The sequence below is a fragment of the Mobula hypostoma genome, chromosome 1, assembly GCF_963921235.1.
Source record: "Mobula hypostoma chromosome 1, sMobHyp1.1, whole genome shotgun sequence".
NCBI lineage: Eukaryota > Metazoa > Chordata > Chondrichthyes > Myliobatiformes > Myliobatidae > Mobula > Mobula hypostoma.
This window is the reverse complement of record NC_086097.1, coordinates 137,360,171-137,374,372: the sequence shown is the minus strand read 5'-3', so window position 1 is coordinate 137,374,372 and position 14,202 is coordinate 137,360,171. Positions and strand designations below refer to the sequence as shown.

The 14,202-nt window shown below is 42.8% G+C and overlaps 1 protein-coding gene across 17 annotated transcripts in view; it reads left to right on the top strand.

The window, feature by feature from the left end:
* pomgnt2 (protein O-linked mannose N-acetylglucosaminyltransferase 2 (beta 1,4-)) overlaps window positions 1-14,202 on the top strand; it is a 42,453-nt gene that overhangs the window by 12,018 nt on the left and 16,233 nt on the right. For all 17 annotated transcript variants that reach the window (XR_010018991.1, XM_063056567.1, XM_063056527.1 and 14 more), the window contains 2 exons: window positions 1,289-1,378; window positions 13,750-13,895. The gene's annotated coding sequence lies outside the window, so the exon portion shown is untranslated. The remainder of the gene's footprint in view (window positions 1-1,288; window positions 1,379-13,749; window positions 13,896-14,202) is intronic.

Below are 14,202 nucleotides of genomic sequence, written 5' to 3'. Positions count from 1 at the left end.
TTATCTGCAATCAAAATCAAGATTAATATCACTGGCATATATTGTGGAATCTGCTATCTTGTAATGGCTGTAATAAGCAGTGCAAAAAGAGAGAAAAAAGAAAAAATGAAGTTAGTGAGGTAGTGTTCATGGATTTATTGTCCATTTACAAAGCTGATGCCAGAGAGGAAGAAGGTGTTCCTGAAACATTGAGTGTGTGTATTTAGGTTCCTATCCATGGTAGCAGTGAGAGGAGGGCATGTCCTGGGTGATGGGGGTCCTTAATGATGGGTGCTGCTTTTTGTGGCATCACTCCTTGAAGGGCTTCTTGATGCTGAGGAGGCTAGTGGCCATGATGAAGTTGGTTGAGTTTACAGCTTTCTGCAGCTTTTTTCCGATCCTGCGCAGCAGCCCTTCCATACCAGCTGGTGATGCAATCAGTAGAATGTTCTCCATGGTACATCTGTAGAAATTTCCCACTCCTGCAGAGTTTAAGAAATATGAGAGGTGATGGGCTTGACAGGCTGACAGTTTGGAGGCTGCAAGAATGATTCCCCTGGATGTGGTGCCTAGAAATAGGATTCACAAGTCCCAAAATAAGGGATAGATCATTTGAGATTAAGGGAACACTACCTAACTTCCCCTTCTCACATGGATCCACTATCACCCACCAGCTTCTCTCCCTCTTGCCATCCTATTATTCTAGCTTCTGCCCTCTTTCTATCCAGTCCTGAGGAAGGGTCTGTGAACCGTGATGGATCGGCTGCAAGAATGTGGCAAGTGTGCATGTGCGCGTCTGCCACTTGATATCGATTGGCGCTCTCTTTTTGTACGGTTTTTCGAGTGCACGCAGTTCTTGTCTCATCAGGCTCTGATTCCCATTGCCCAGCATGTACCATGGCTAACATGAGTTAGTAAAAATGTCTAATCCTACTACTCCTTAGTTGTCCTTGCTCTGCGCATTTGTAATAGTCTCGGCCTGAAAAAGCAACTGTTCATTTCTCTCCATAGATGCTGCCTGATCTGCTGAGTTCCTCCAGCAATTTTTTTTGGGTTGCTCCAGATTTCCAGAATCTGCAGTCTTTCTTATGTCTACTATTATAATAGCTTTACATATTTACCGTCAAACTTTGTAAGGAAGGAGCCAGTGACATCTTAGAATGTAGAGTCAAAATTTAAATGTTTGAAATTATTCTCTGTCTAAAGCAGTCTAAGTGTACTAAGTGCTGAATGTATGCTACTGCTTTTTGTATGTAACAGCACTGAACACCATTTGAATTTTTTTTTGTTTTCTGTTTTACTTCTGCAGTTTTGTTGAATGGAGATACAAGTATAGAAAGTATTAGATTGTGTTAGACCAAAACCTGAATAATTTACCAGGTCGGAAGAGCTTCATGAGGTAAGTTCAAAGTAAACGTATTATCAAAGTACATATATATCACCATATACAACCCTAAGATTCATTTCCTTGTGGGTACACTCAATAAATTCATAATAGGAAAATTACCAAACCATAATAGAATCAATAAATCCATAATGGGATAATGACCATAATAGAAGTTGACCTCTACATGAAATGCCACTATTAGATTCAAAGGTTCAAGGTACATTTATTATCAAAGGGTGTATGCAGTATACAACCCTGAGATTTGTCTTCCCACAAACAGCCACGAAACAAGGAAAGCCATGGTGTTCATTTCAGTTCAATACAGAGCTGTGTCGTTTGTTAACTTCGGACCATAGAGCAAGTCCGCCCCGAACAAAAATCACACAAAAATAACAAAAAAAAACTCATCACAGATGGGAGATGCGAAGGTTAAATCTTAGAACGTAATTAATAAAAGGACAAATGTGTGCTCTGCTGCTGATGACCTTACACTTTGTTGCTGGGAGATGGTCATAGAAAAGTACAGCACAGAAGCAGACCCTTTTGCCTAGCTAGGCTGTACTAAACCATTTAAACTGCCTAGTACCCATCGACCCTGCACCCTGACCATTCTCCTCCCATTTGTATACCCATCGAAACTTCTCTTAAGTGTTGAAATTGAGCTGTCATGTACCTCTTACACTGGCAGTTCGTTCCACATTCTCAATGGCCCTCTGAGTGAAGAAGTTTTCTCTCATGTTCCCCTTAAACTTCACACCTTTTACTATTAACCCATGACCTCTAGTTGTAGTCCCACCCACCCTCAGTGGAAAAAGCTTGCTTGCATTTACCCTTTCTATACCATATAATTTTGTATACCTTATCAAATCTCCCCTATGTTCCAAGGAGTATAGTCCTAACCTATTCCATCTTTCCTTAGATCTCAGGTTCTCCAGTCCCGGCAACATCCTCGTGAATTTTCTGTGTACTCTTTCAACTTTATTTACATCTGCACACAATGCTCCAAGTTAGGTCTCACCAATATCTTATACAACTTCAGCATAACAACCCACCTCCTGTACTCACTATAAACAAAGGAAGCTCTGCAGGTGCTGGAAATCCAAGCAACACACACAAAATGCTGGAGGAACTCAGCAGGTCAGGCAGCATCTATGGAAAAGAGTAAAAAGTAGGCGTTTCAGGGCGAGACCCTTCATCAGGACTGGGAAAAAGGATGACTCGGAGCAGTGGAGGAAGAGCCACAAGGTGATAGGTGAAACTGGGGGGGAGGGTGAAGTAAAGGGCTGAGAAGTTGATTGGTGAAAGAGATACAGGGCTGGAGAGGGGGGAATCTGATAGGAGAGGACAGAAGGTCATGGAAGGAAGAAAAGGGGGAGGAGCACCAGAGGAAGGAGAGAGGCAGGTAAGGAGATAAAGTGAGAGAGGGAAATGGAAATAGGAAATGGTGGGGAGGTCGTTACTGGAAGTTCCAGAAATCGATGCTTGTGCCATCGGATTGGAGGCTACCAGGACGGAGTATAAGGTGGCGTACTTCCAACCTGAAAGTGGCCTCATCACGAGAGTAGAGGAGGCCATGGACTAACAGATCAGAATGGGAATGAGGAGTGGAATTAAAATGGGTGGCCACTGGGAGATCCTGCTTTTTCTGGCTGTACTCAATACTTTGATTTATGAAGGCCAGAAGGCTAAAAGCCTTCTTTATGATCCTTTCTACCTGTGATGCCACTCGCAATGATTTATGGACTTGTATTCCCAGGTCCCTTTGTTCTTTTGCACTCTTCAGTGCCTGAATGTTCAGTGTGTAAGAACTACTGGGTAACACTGTGGTTGGTCCTACTGAAGTTCAACACATTGCACTTTACAGATGAAATTTAATGCAGACATTTTTCAGCCCATTTTTCCAGCTGGTTCACTACTCACTGTCCACTACTCCCCTAATCTTGGTGTCATCTGCCAATTTGCTGATCCAGTTAACCACATTATCATCCAGATCATTGAAGCAGATAACAAACAACAACAGACCCAGCACTGATCCCTGCTGCACACCACTAGTCACAGGCCTCCAGTGAGAGAGGCAACCATCTACTACCACTCTCTGGCTTCCCCCGTAAAGCCAATGTCTCATCCAGCTTACTACCACATCTTGAATGCCAAACGACTGAACCTTCCTGACCAATCTCCCATGTGAACCTTGTTAAATGGCTTGCTAAAGTCCAATTAGCCAACATCCACTGCCTTGCCTTCTTCAATTTTCCTGGTAATGTCCTCACAAAACTCTATAAGATTGGTTATACATGACCTACCATGCACAAAATTCACAAAGTCATGCTAACTATCCCTAATCCGGTCCCTTAGAATACCTTCTACTAACTTTCCCACTACTGATGTCAGTCTCACTGGCCTGTAATTTCCTGATTTGGGTTTAGAGCCTTGAAAACTAATAATATGCTAAACTGACAAACACTCTTCTCTCTCTTCCCACCTCCCCCCCCCCACTCCTTCCCCCACTATATGGTCTTCATTCAGCTGAAAGGTAATACAGAACTTGTTCATTGATTTCTAAGGTTCAGACCAGAAACATAGTAAAATGAGACTTCAACTTGTAACATCTGTGGCCATGCACTGACACAACAGAATTTCCACTATTTAAAGATTTTTTGTTTTTTTAAACCCTAGTGGCAGTGGATGCTGAAAATATTAGCATGGAATGAATGCAATGAATGCATTACAAAAAAAAAATCCACTGCAGGTCAACTCTTTTCCATATTTCGTCACAAACATTGTTTATTTTTGTTCAGCCCCTCCTTTTCACTCAGTATCTGATTGGTTTCCTGGTGCAAGGGCAGGTGCAAGTGTTAGAATAATTCCTAAATCATAATCTTCTACGTTTTCATCACTGGTACTTTAGCAATTAAAAAAGATAGTATTTCTGCCACTGCACTTATAAATCGATATTTCGTAAATTCTAGAAAACCCTCATCTTTGTGTCTGCCCGACTTCTTTTTGCTAAAGAATTGTAAAGAATCAATTTTTCTTTGTGGAATTTCACGTGATTTGGATTGGATTGTGGGCAAAATTTGGTGTTTGTAGGATGAGAATCCCCTCTGGCAGGCACATTCAATTGAACAAAGATCCTGTTTAGCTGTTTTGGAGCAAAGCAGAGGAGTTTCAAATATTTGTTTTTGAATTGAGAAATGCTAGTGACAGTAGCAATCCAAAGTGTCTGTATGTCCACATATATGGTACAATTCAAAAAGTACTGGTTAGATACAAATACAGAGATTGGTGACTATCGATAAGTTACATTGGAATAGAACAGTACAGCACAGAAACAGGCCCTTTGCCATGATATATATGCTTGTCATGAAAACAATTTAAACAAATCCTATCTGTCTGCACATGGTTTATATACCCCCCCCCCCACCATTCCCTGTTTGTCTGTGGATGTATCACTCTAAACGCCTCTTGACTATTTCTGCTAAATCTACTTCTGCCACTTTTCAGGTACCCACCACCTCCTTTGTGTAAAAAGAAACTTGCCTCAACTTTCCTTTAAACTTCCTTCACTCTCATCTTAAAGCTATGCCCTCTAATGCCTGACTTTCTACCCTAGCTACAGGACTGTACAAAAGTCTTAGGCACATGTATACGGCTCGGGTGCCTAAGACTTTTGCATACTACTGTGTATTGGTTAAAATAGGAAGGTGGTTGGGAAATAGAAATAAGCGCACTTAGCTCTGTATTAGCTCAGCAGTATTAAGGGTTATTTGGTAACTGGAAAGATATAATATACAATCCTGTGCAAAGGTCTTAGGCATCCTCATACATGTGCCAAAGACTTTTGAACTGTACTGTTTGCCTCTCATAATTTTATTTACTTCTGCCAGGTCACTGCTTAGCCTCTATTCCAGAGGGAAAAAAAGAATCCAACCTTTCCTTATAACTAATACTCTGTAATTCAGGCAATGTCCTGTGAATTTCTTCATCCTCTCAAAAGCCTTCATATCCGTTGTGGTATGGTGACCAGAAGTATACACAGGGCTGCAAGTGTGGTCTAACCAAAAGTTTATATAATTGCGACATGACATTCTGACTTTCATACTTTGTCACAACAAATGAAGGCAAATATGCTAAACGCCTCCTTGATTACTTTATCTACTTGTGCTGTGATTTTCAGGCAGCTATGGGACTTGGACCCCCATGATCAGTCTATAAATCACTGCCCTTGGCAGTATACTTTACTCCTCCCAAAGTGTAACTCTTCGAAAACACAGTCGATTAAACTCCACCTGCCATTTCTCTGCCAGTATTTCCAACTGATCTGTGTCCTGCAGTATGCTTTGACAACCTCTCTAACTGTCCACAACTGTCAACTTCTCTGTCATCAGCTAACTTACCAATCAGCCCACCTGCATTTTCATCCACATCACAGAGGTCCCAGCACTGATCCCTGAGGAACCGCACTGGTCACAGATCTCCAGTCAAAATAAAACTCCTCCAGCAATACTCTTTGTTTTCTATGGCCAAGTCAATTTTGAATCCAATCTAATCTGCAGATTCCATGTGCCTTAATTTTTTAGATGTTTTATATGTGGACTTCAGTAAAGCATTACATCAGAAATCAAAAAGCACAGGATAAGATGTTAATATCCCTCGTGTCAATGGATCGTGAGCACTTTCTTGAGACTGCCTTGATGTTGGGAGTGGCACGGGTTTGACACACAGGGGTTTTTGAGTGGGCACCCTCCTTCCTCGGTCTTTCATTGATTAGCCCACTAGATTTCTGGGGGGCTCAATGATGACTTCTAGTGTCCCAGGGTCACCCCCCCCCCCAGTGTGTCTTCCCACTTTCTTGATGCTATCTTGGAGCCCAGGAGAGGTCTTTCCGCTTGATCGAAAGCTAGTGACTGCTTCTTTGTGCCGCCTCTGATGTGGCTCTGAAGTTTGTCATAGAGTCTGAGCATGGATCCATTGCTCCTTCAGCAATTTGTTGGTGGATGTGGCTATAAATCCCCTACAGCCCACTTCCACAGGGCAAACTTTGGTTTTCCAGCCCTGTCGCTGAGCTTCTACCATGAGGGACCTTATCGAAAGCTTTTCTAAATTTCATGTACACAACATCCACTTATCAGTCATCTTTGTCACTTAATCTAGTTTAAGACCTTCCTTGTACAAAGCCATGCTGATTATCCTAGTATCTGTTCTTATCCAGATGCACGTCAATCTTAACCCTAATTGTTCTCTAATAATTACCCTTACACTGATGTAAGGTTCACTGGTCTATTTGTCCCAAACAATTTTCTAATCCTCTAGGACAGGGGTTCCCAAACATTTTTATGCCATGGACCCTCTACCACTAACCAAGGGGTCCGTGGATCCCAGGTTGGGAAGCCCTGCGCTGGGATCTTGTCTGTATCTGAACAGAATAGAAAGATCATAGTCAAGCAATATCCATGCCTGTCTCTCTCAATAACCTGGGTTAGATCCCACCTGGCTCAGGGGATTTATCCGCCTTAATGTGTTTCAAGAGACTCAATTCTACCTCCTTCCTGATATCAACATTACCCAGAAAATTAGCATTCCCCCACCCCCACCAATCTCACTATCCTCATTGTCTTTCTCCTTGGTGTTCACCTGTAAAGATTGGAGGAGCTAGACTTAGAAAGGGAAGAATTGCAGTACATTATGTATTTTTCTGGTTAGACTGTACCTAAAGCATTGTGTACAGTTTGGTCACTCTATACTGAATATACTGTACATTCTATGTATGAATCTATAAAAGTGTATATAGACTGTGCATACCTTTGGAGGAGTGCCGAACAGCTTCATCAGGATTGCAAGGGTTAAATTAATATATACACTAGGTGTATATTCCCAAGAAAGTAAAAAGCTAAGGGGTGATTTGACTCAGAATTTTAAGGTTATAAATGGAATTGACGGGAGACATTAAGAGAAGCTTACTTTGTTGGTTCGGAAATCTGTGACTAAAAATGTTGCCTTACAATTAGAAACAGGTCATTTAGGAGAAAGGTTATTAAGCAGTCCTTCATCAAATGGGTGATAAATGTAGAGCCCTTTCCCACTGAAAGGAGTTAATGCTAACTTTAAGGTCTAAAATTGGTAGGATTGTGTGATCCATTCCATCTGGTACACTCGTCAGTAAAGTAAAAGCCCATGGAATCCAAGGAAAGGCTGGCAAGGTGAGTACAAAATTGGGTTAAATCAAAGTTGAAAGTAAATGTATCTAAGTACATATACTTCACCATGTATAATCCTGAGATTCCTTTCCTTGTGGACATACTCAATAAATCCATAGAATAATAACCATAACAGAATCAGTGAAAGACCACACCAACTTGGGTGCTCTCTCCCGTCACCCCCACCGCAGCCAGAGTGCAAAAGACAACAAACAGTGCAAATACAAAAAGAAAGAAATAATAATAGATGCTGCCCGACCTGCTGAGTTCATCCAGCAGTTTGTGTGTGTGGTTCTTGCTCCACAGCACGTAGGACACCTTACATCATTGACATTCAATAGTCATGCAAAATGAGGAGGAATCTTGCATCTTCCATTGAGTACTTGCTTTGAAACCAGAATAACTTTTGGCATCACTTGGGCTTTCAAATGAGAGCAGCCAATTAAAGCACATCCTCTTATAATCACAGATCTTTCTTCATTGTATCAAAGTGTCCCAATAATGCTTCAGTAGGTTAAAAGACCAATCTATAATGACACTGAACTGGGTGGAAGGATGCATGTTGACTGTGTCAAAGCTCCCAGTACATTTCTCTTGCATACTAACTGGGTTGTATTATGATTCTGTGTTTGGATCTGACCCAACTCAAGAGCCCGGTAGTTTGAGGCCCCTTAGAGATCTAGTTTCACAGTGCATAGAGTGCAGCATCAACTTCAGAATAAAGTGTGCCAGGAAACCATGAAAAGCTGCAGCCTTTTGTAAATTTAGGTCTGGCACTACAAACAGGATATTAGTTGGCTGCCAGTGGCTCTGGAACAGATGTGAGGCTTGAAGCGGTAAGAAAATGTTTTAATGAGAAGATGTGCATGAGGGTGTCTGAATTGAACCTGTTCATGATCAGGTTTTAATGAGATCTGGCTCGGTAATATCCTCATTATAAAATATGTGTAAACCCAGAATACCAGCATCTAATAAACAAGCTTCCAACTTCTGTCACCTCTCCTACTCATAGATTAATGCTGTTACTGAAGGAGAAATGTGCAGCTGTTCTGTTGAATAAGAACAAGCTCTAGGGTGGAGTGAGGACCAGGAAGAAGGTGCTATTATTATATGGGATAGGCAGATGGAGATTCAACCTATTTTGTGTGGGGATAAATCCAGTGGGAATGCAGACGGCCTTTGACTCGCTTCACATGGTTATTATTGGGGCAGTGTGAATGAGCTCTAAAATATAGATCTGTCATGAGAAGTTTCACAGGAAACCTGTGTGTGTGTGTGTATGAGAAAGATATAGTAAGTGGATACATAACCATATGTTGCTCTATTCTGAGCTCAGTGAGGCAAACAGTATTTGACACAAATAGCATTCATGACTAAAACTTTTGGTGTTACTTGAGAAAGGAACATTTTACACTGTTTTATTCATGTTGCACACAAGGCTGGTTCACAGCTCTTTTCTGCGCTAATGTTTGCTGCTTGGCTGTGAAAAAGTTGACCTTGTGTTTATTTCCATGCTTGTTTCTGTCTCTTGGGGAGTTGTAGGCGTACCCATGTGACCAGCCTTTGGGAGGCCAGCAAATAGTAGGAAATTGTTTGTAAAAGCAAGAGAACAGATTCAGATCAAAACAGCAGCTTGGATAAGATATGATACCTATTAAAAACAAACTTCTAGCATTTCCAGTTTTGCATCGATCCAGTCCTGTCAGTGCCGAAGGTGAAGAGACCCAGAGATTGTAAAATTTAATCTTGAGTAAAATAAACATTTTATCAAACTAGAGAAATTCTGCAGATGCTGGAAATCAAAGGATTACACTCAAAGTGCTAGAGGAACTCAGCAGGCCAGGCAGCATCCATCTACCCATCTCAATTCTATTTCCCATTTCCATTCCGACATGTCAGTATGGCCTCTCTACTGCCATGGAGAGGCCATGCTAAGGCTGGAGGAGCAACACCTTATATTCTGTCTGGGTAGCCTCCAACCTGATGACATGAACATCAATTTCTTGAACTTCTGATAATGCCCCCCCCCCTTCTCCTTCAGCATTCCCCATTCCCATTTTCCTCTCTCAGCTTATCTCCTTACCAGCCCATCACCTCCCTCTGGTGCTCCTCCCCTTTCCCTTTCTTCCATGGCCTTCTGTTCTCCCCTATCAGCTTCCCCTTTATCTCCTTCACCAATCAACTTCCCAGATTTCTACTTCATCCCTTCCCCCTCTCCCAGTTTCACCTATCACCTGCTACCTTGTACTTCTTCCTGTCCTCCCCTCACCTTCTTACTCTGACTTTAAATTTTTTTTCCAGTCCCGATGAAGGGCCTCGGCCCAAAATGTTGACTGTTTACACTTTTCCATAGATTTGCTTGGCCTCTGAGATCTTCCAGCATTTTGTGTGTAATAGTTCATTAAACTGTTCTGAAAGGGCTGCAAAATAAGCTTGTAAAATACAACAGAAAATGTGAAGTTTTGAGCGGGGGAGGAAGTGAATATTGAAATGGACTGGAGCACAGTTTGTAAGTGGGGTGAAATGTGGTTGTCCACTGCCACTTTGAAGAAATACAAGTAATTTATTCTTCACACGAATTGTTCACTGCATCAGAATGTTTTATTCTTGTTACATGATTCTATCACCTGACTTTATTAGTTGTTGTTACTCTTTATATGCTTAAAATGGATTTCCCTTGCATGATTATCTAGTTAAATTATTGGTTGTACTACAGAGCATGAGCGTAGAAGGTGCATGAAGTGGAAAAGAAAACGTTCAGCCACAGTGAGGGGATTAACGTAAAATCCTGTTAGTCCATTTCTTCTGTGTTAGATCCATCCTCTGTTAGGACATGGTGTTTCACTGCTAGTTAATGATGATTAAAACTTGTTAATTTTCAATCCAAAAAATAACAACTGGTCTTTTGCTCGACTTTCTTCCTGGAAGAAGGAGAGCTCCAATTTAGGAATAATAGTGTTACATAAGTATCTTCTATTTATGAAGCTAGGAATACACTAAGACTTTTAAAGCTGCTCTTTAAATTAATCAGTGCTGTAGTTGAATTGTTTTTAGTGAAAAACAATCCTTTGCAAATAACGGGAAGTCGGATGAGTCAGGATGGTATAAACAAAAGAAAGTAGAATTGTGACATGTGGCCCTGCATTTCAATAAGAACGTAACTGATTTTCCACATTTCTTGGTGCCAAAAATCTTTCCATTTCAGTTACGAATGTTTTCAATGAATAAGCATTCTCAGGCCTCTGGGTTAAGAACAACAAAAGTTAGAGAATGGGTAAGAGTAGTTGGTAGGCTCTGCTCATAATCCACTTGCGTTACTTTACAGAGCATGCAACAGTGGAGATGCATAAATGAATCAGTTTAAAGATATGATGTGAGATATGATTAAAGACTGATGTGAAGCTTTATACGGCACTGGAGAGGCCTCACTTGGAGTATTGTGAGCAGTTTTGGGCCCCAGATGTGCTGACGTTGGGGAGGGTTCAGAGGAGGGTCGCAAGAATGATTTTGGAAATGAAAGGGTTATCATACGAGGAGTATTTGATGGCTCTGGGCCTGTACTCACTGAGTTTAGAAGAATGAGGGGGAATCTCATAGAAACCCATTGAATGTTGAAAGGCCAAGATAGAGTAGATATGGAGAGGATGTTTCCTATAGTGCGGGAAGGGGAGGGTGGGTGATCTCAGACCAGAGGGCACATCCTCAGAATAGAGGAACATCCATTTAGAACAGAGATGAGGAAAAATTTGTTTAGACAGAAGGTGGTGAATCTGTGGAATTCATTGCCGCAGGTGGCTGTAGAGGCCAGGTCATTACGGTGTATTTAAGATGGAGGTTGATAGATTCTTGATTAATCATGGCATGAAATGTTAGGGAGAGAAGGTAGGAGAATGGAGCTGAGAGAGAAATGGGTTGGCCATGAAGAAATGGAGCAGTCTCAATGGGCCAAATGGTCTAATTCTGCTCTGATGTCTAATGGTCTTATGTCAGCTGCAAAAGGCAGGATCCTACGATGATAATGACTCCCCATTCCCTCCTCCTCTGTTTTACCACTCCTCATTCTGATTACCCTCTCATCTCTACTCTTCTCATCACCCGCACATCAACTCCCCTGGTTCCCCTCCTGCTTCCCGTTCTTCCATGATCCACTGTCTTCTCCTATTAGATTGCTTCTTCAACCCTTTGCCCCTTCCACCATCACCTTCCAACTTCTTTCTTCATTCCTCCTCCTCCTCCATCCATCCATCTTCACCCCCCCGCCTCATGCTCACCTATCACCTGCTAGCTTGTACTACCCCTTGCCCACCACCTTAATCTGGCTTTTGCCCGCTTCCTTTCCAGTCCTGATGAAGGGTCGCAGCCTGAAACATTGACTGCTTATCCTTCCACAGATGCTGCCTGACATTGCTGAATTCCTGCAATATTTTATGAATGTAATGTCCATTTCTAGTAAATAAAAACAACAACCCTTTCACTGTACCTCTCATATGTACGATACAGTCAGAATTCCTATTGTCTCTGCCTGTTCCTGTCCCACTGAACCCTTGTCCTCATACCTCGACTCCATTCTATCCTCGGTTCAGTCCCCTCCCACCTTCATCCGTGATACTTCTCATGCTCCTGATCTCCTCCCTAAATTTCAATTCCCTGGCCCTGATGGCTTCATTTTCACCATCGATGTCCAGTCCCTCTACGTTTCTATCCCCCATCAGGAAGGCCTTCTAGTTCTCCACTTCTTTCTGAATAAAAGGACCAGCCAGTTCCCCTCCACTACCACCCTCCTCCATCTGGCAGAACTCCTCACCCTTAGCAATTTTTCCTTTTGCTCCTCCCACTTTCTCCAGACGTGAGGGATAGCCGTGGGCACCCACATGGGCCCCAGCTATACCTGCCTTTTCGTTGGCTATGTAGAACAGTCCTTGTTTCAAGCCTTCCCCATTTATACTCCCCAACTCTTCCTTTGATATATTGATGATGGCAGTGATGCTGCTTCATGCAGCCATGCTGAGATTGTGAATTTTATCAATTTCACCCTGCCCTTAAATTCACTTGGTCCATTTCTGACACCTCCCTCCTCTGTCTGCGTCTTCTCTATTTCCTGAAATCCACGCGCACCCCATCTCCCCACTGCCTTAACAGTGACAGAGTTCCTCTTGTCCTTTCCTACCACCCCATGAGCCTCCACTTCCAACATATCATTCGCTGCAACTTCTGCCATCTCCAAAGAGATCCTACCACCAAACATATCTTTACCTCTCTCCTCTTCACCATCTGCAGGGATGGCTCCTTCTGTGATTCCTTTGCCAATCCGTCCCTCCCCACTAATCTCCCTCCCTGTACCTATCCCTGCAAGTGGCCAAAATGCTACACCTGCCCATTCACCTCCATTCAGGGCCCCAAACTGTCCTTCCAGGTAAGGCAACACTTCATTTGCAAATCTGCTGGATTCGTCTATTGTGTCCAGTGCTCCTGATGCAGCCTCCTCTACATTGGTGAGGCCCTTTGTAAATTGGGGGACTGCTTCGTCAAGAATCTGCGCTCTATCTGCCAAAAGCAGAGCTTCCTGGTGGCCAAACATTTTAATTCCAATTCCCATTCCTGTTCTGACATGTCGGTCCATGGCCTCATCTTGTGCTACGATGTGGCCACCCTCGAGGGGGAGGACCAACACCTTATATTCCATCTGGGTAGTCTCCAACCTGATGACATGAACGTCAATTAATCCTTCTGGTAAAAAAAAAAGTGCCCCTTCCCCTCCCCTCTTCTCTATTCCCCACTCTGGCACCTTACCTCTTCTCACTTGCCTATCACCTCCCCCTGGATCCCCTCCTCCTCCTTCTCTTCCATGGTCCTCTCTCCACTCCTATCAGATTCCTTCTTCTCTGGCCCTTTCACCTTCCTACCCACCTGGCTTCACCTATCACCTTCTTGTTATCCTCCTTCCCCTCCCCCCACCTTTTTATTCTGTTGTCTTCCCCCTTCCTTTCAAGTCCTGATGAAGGGTCTTGGCCCGAAACGTCGACTTTATTCATTTCCATAGGTGCTGCCTGACCTACTGAATTCCTCCAGCATTTTGTGTGTGTTGCCTTGTCTATAGGCCATGCACCAGCCAGGACACAATTGTTGAGAGATTCAGTGGGAGAAACGATTTGCATTGTGGAAAATTACAAACAGACTTTTTTCTAGGAACAAACCCCTCTGTATTGCAGAGGGTACACCGCACCGAGGACTGGGGAAAGTACCCAAGGATATTGGCAATAGTGATGGATGTGCTTCCTGAATCAGCTGGATGATTTATTCACACGTGGTTCAGCCTTCCAGAGAGGGGAGAGGTAGGTGATGAAGTGATCTCCACCTCTCATTTGTTCTAAAGATGATCTCATTCAAACTCTTAGAGACACACACAAAATGCAGGTGGAACGCAGCAGGCCAGGCAGCATCCATAGGAAGAAGCACAGTCGACGTTTCAGGCCAAGACCCTTCTAGTCTCGGCCTGAAATGTTGACTGTGCTTCTTCCTATGTATGCTGCCTGGCCTGCTGTGTTCACCAGCATTTTGTGTGTGTTACTTGAATTTCCAGCATCTGCAGATTTCCTCGTGTTTGCGTCATTCAAATTCTAATTTGCACCATTTCCATAG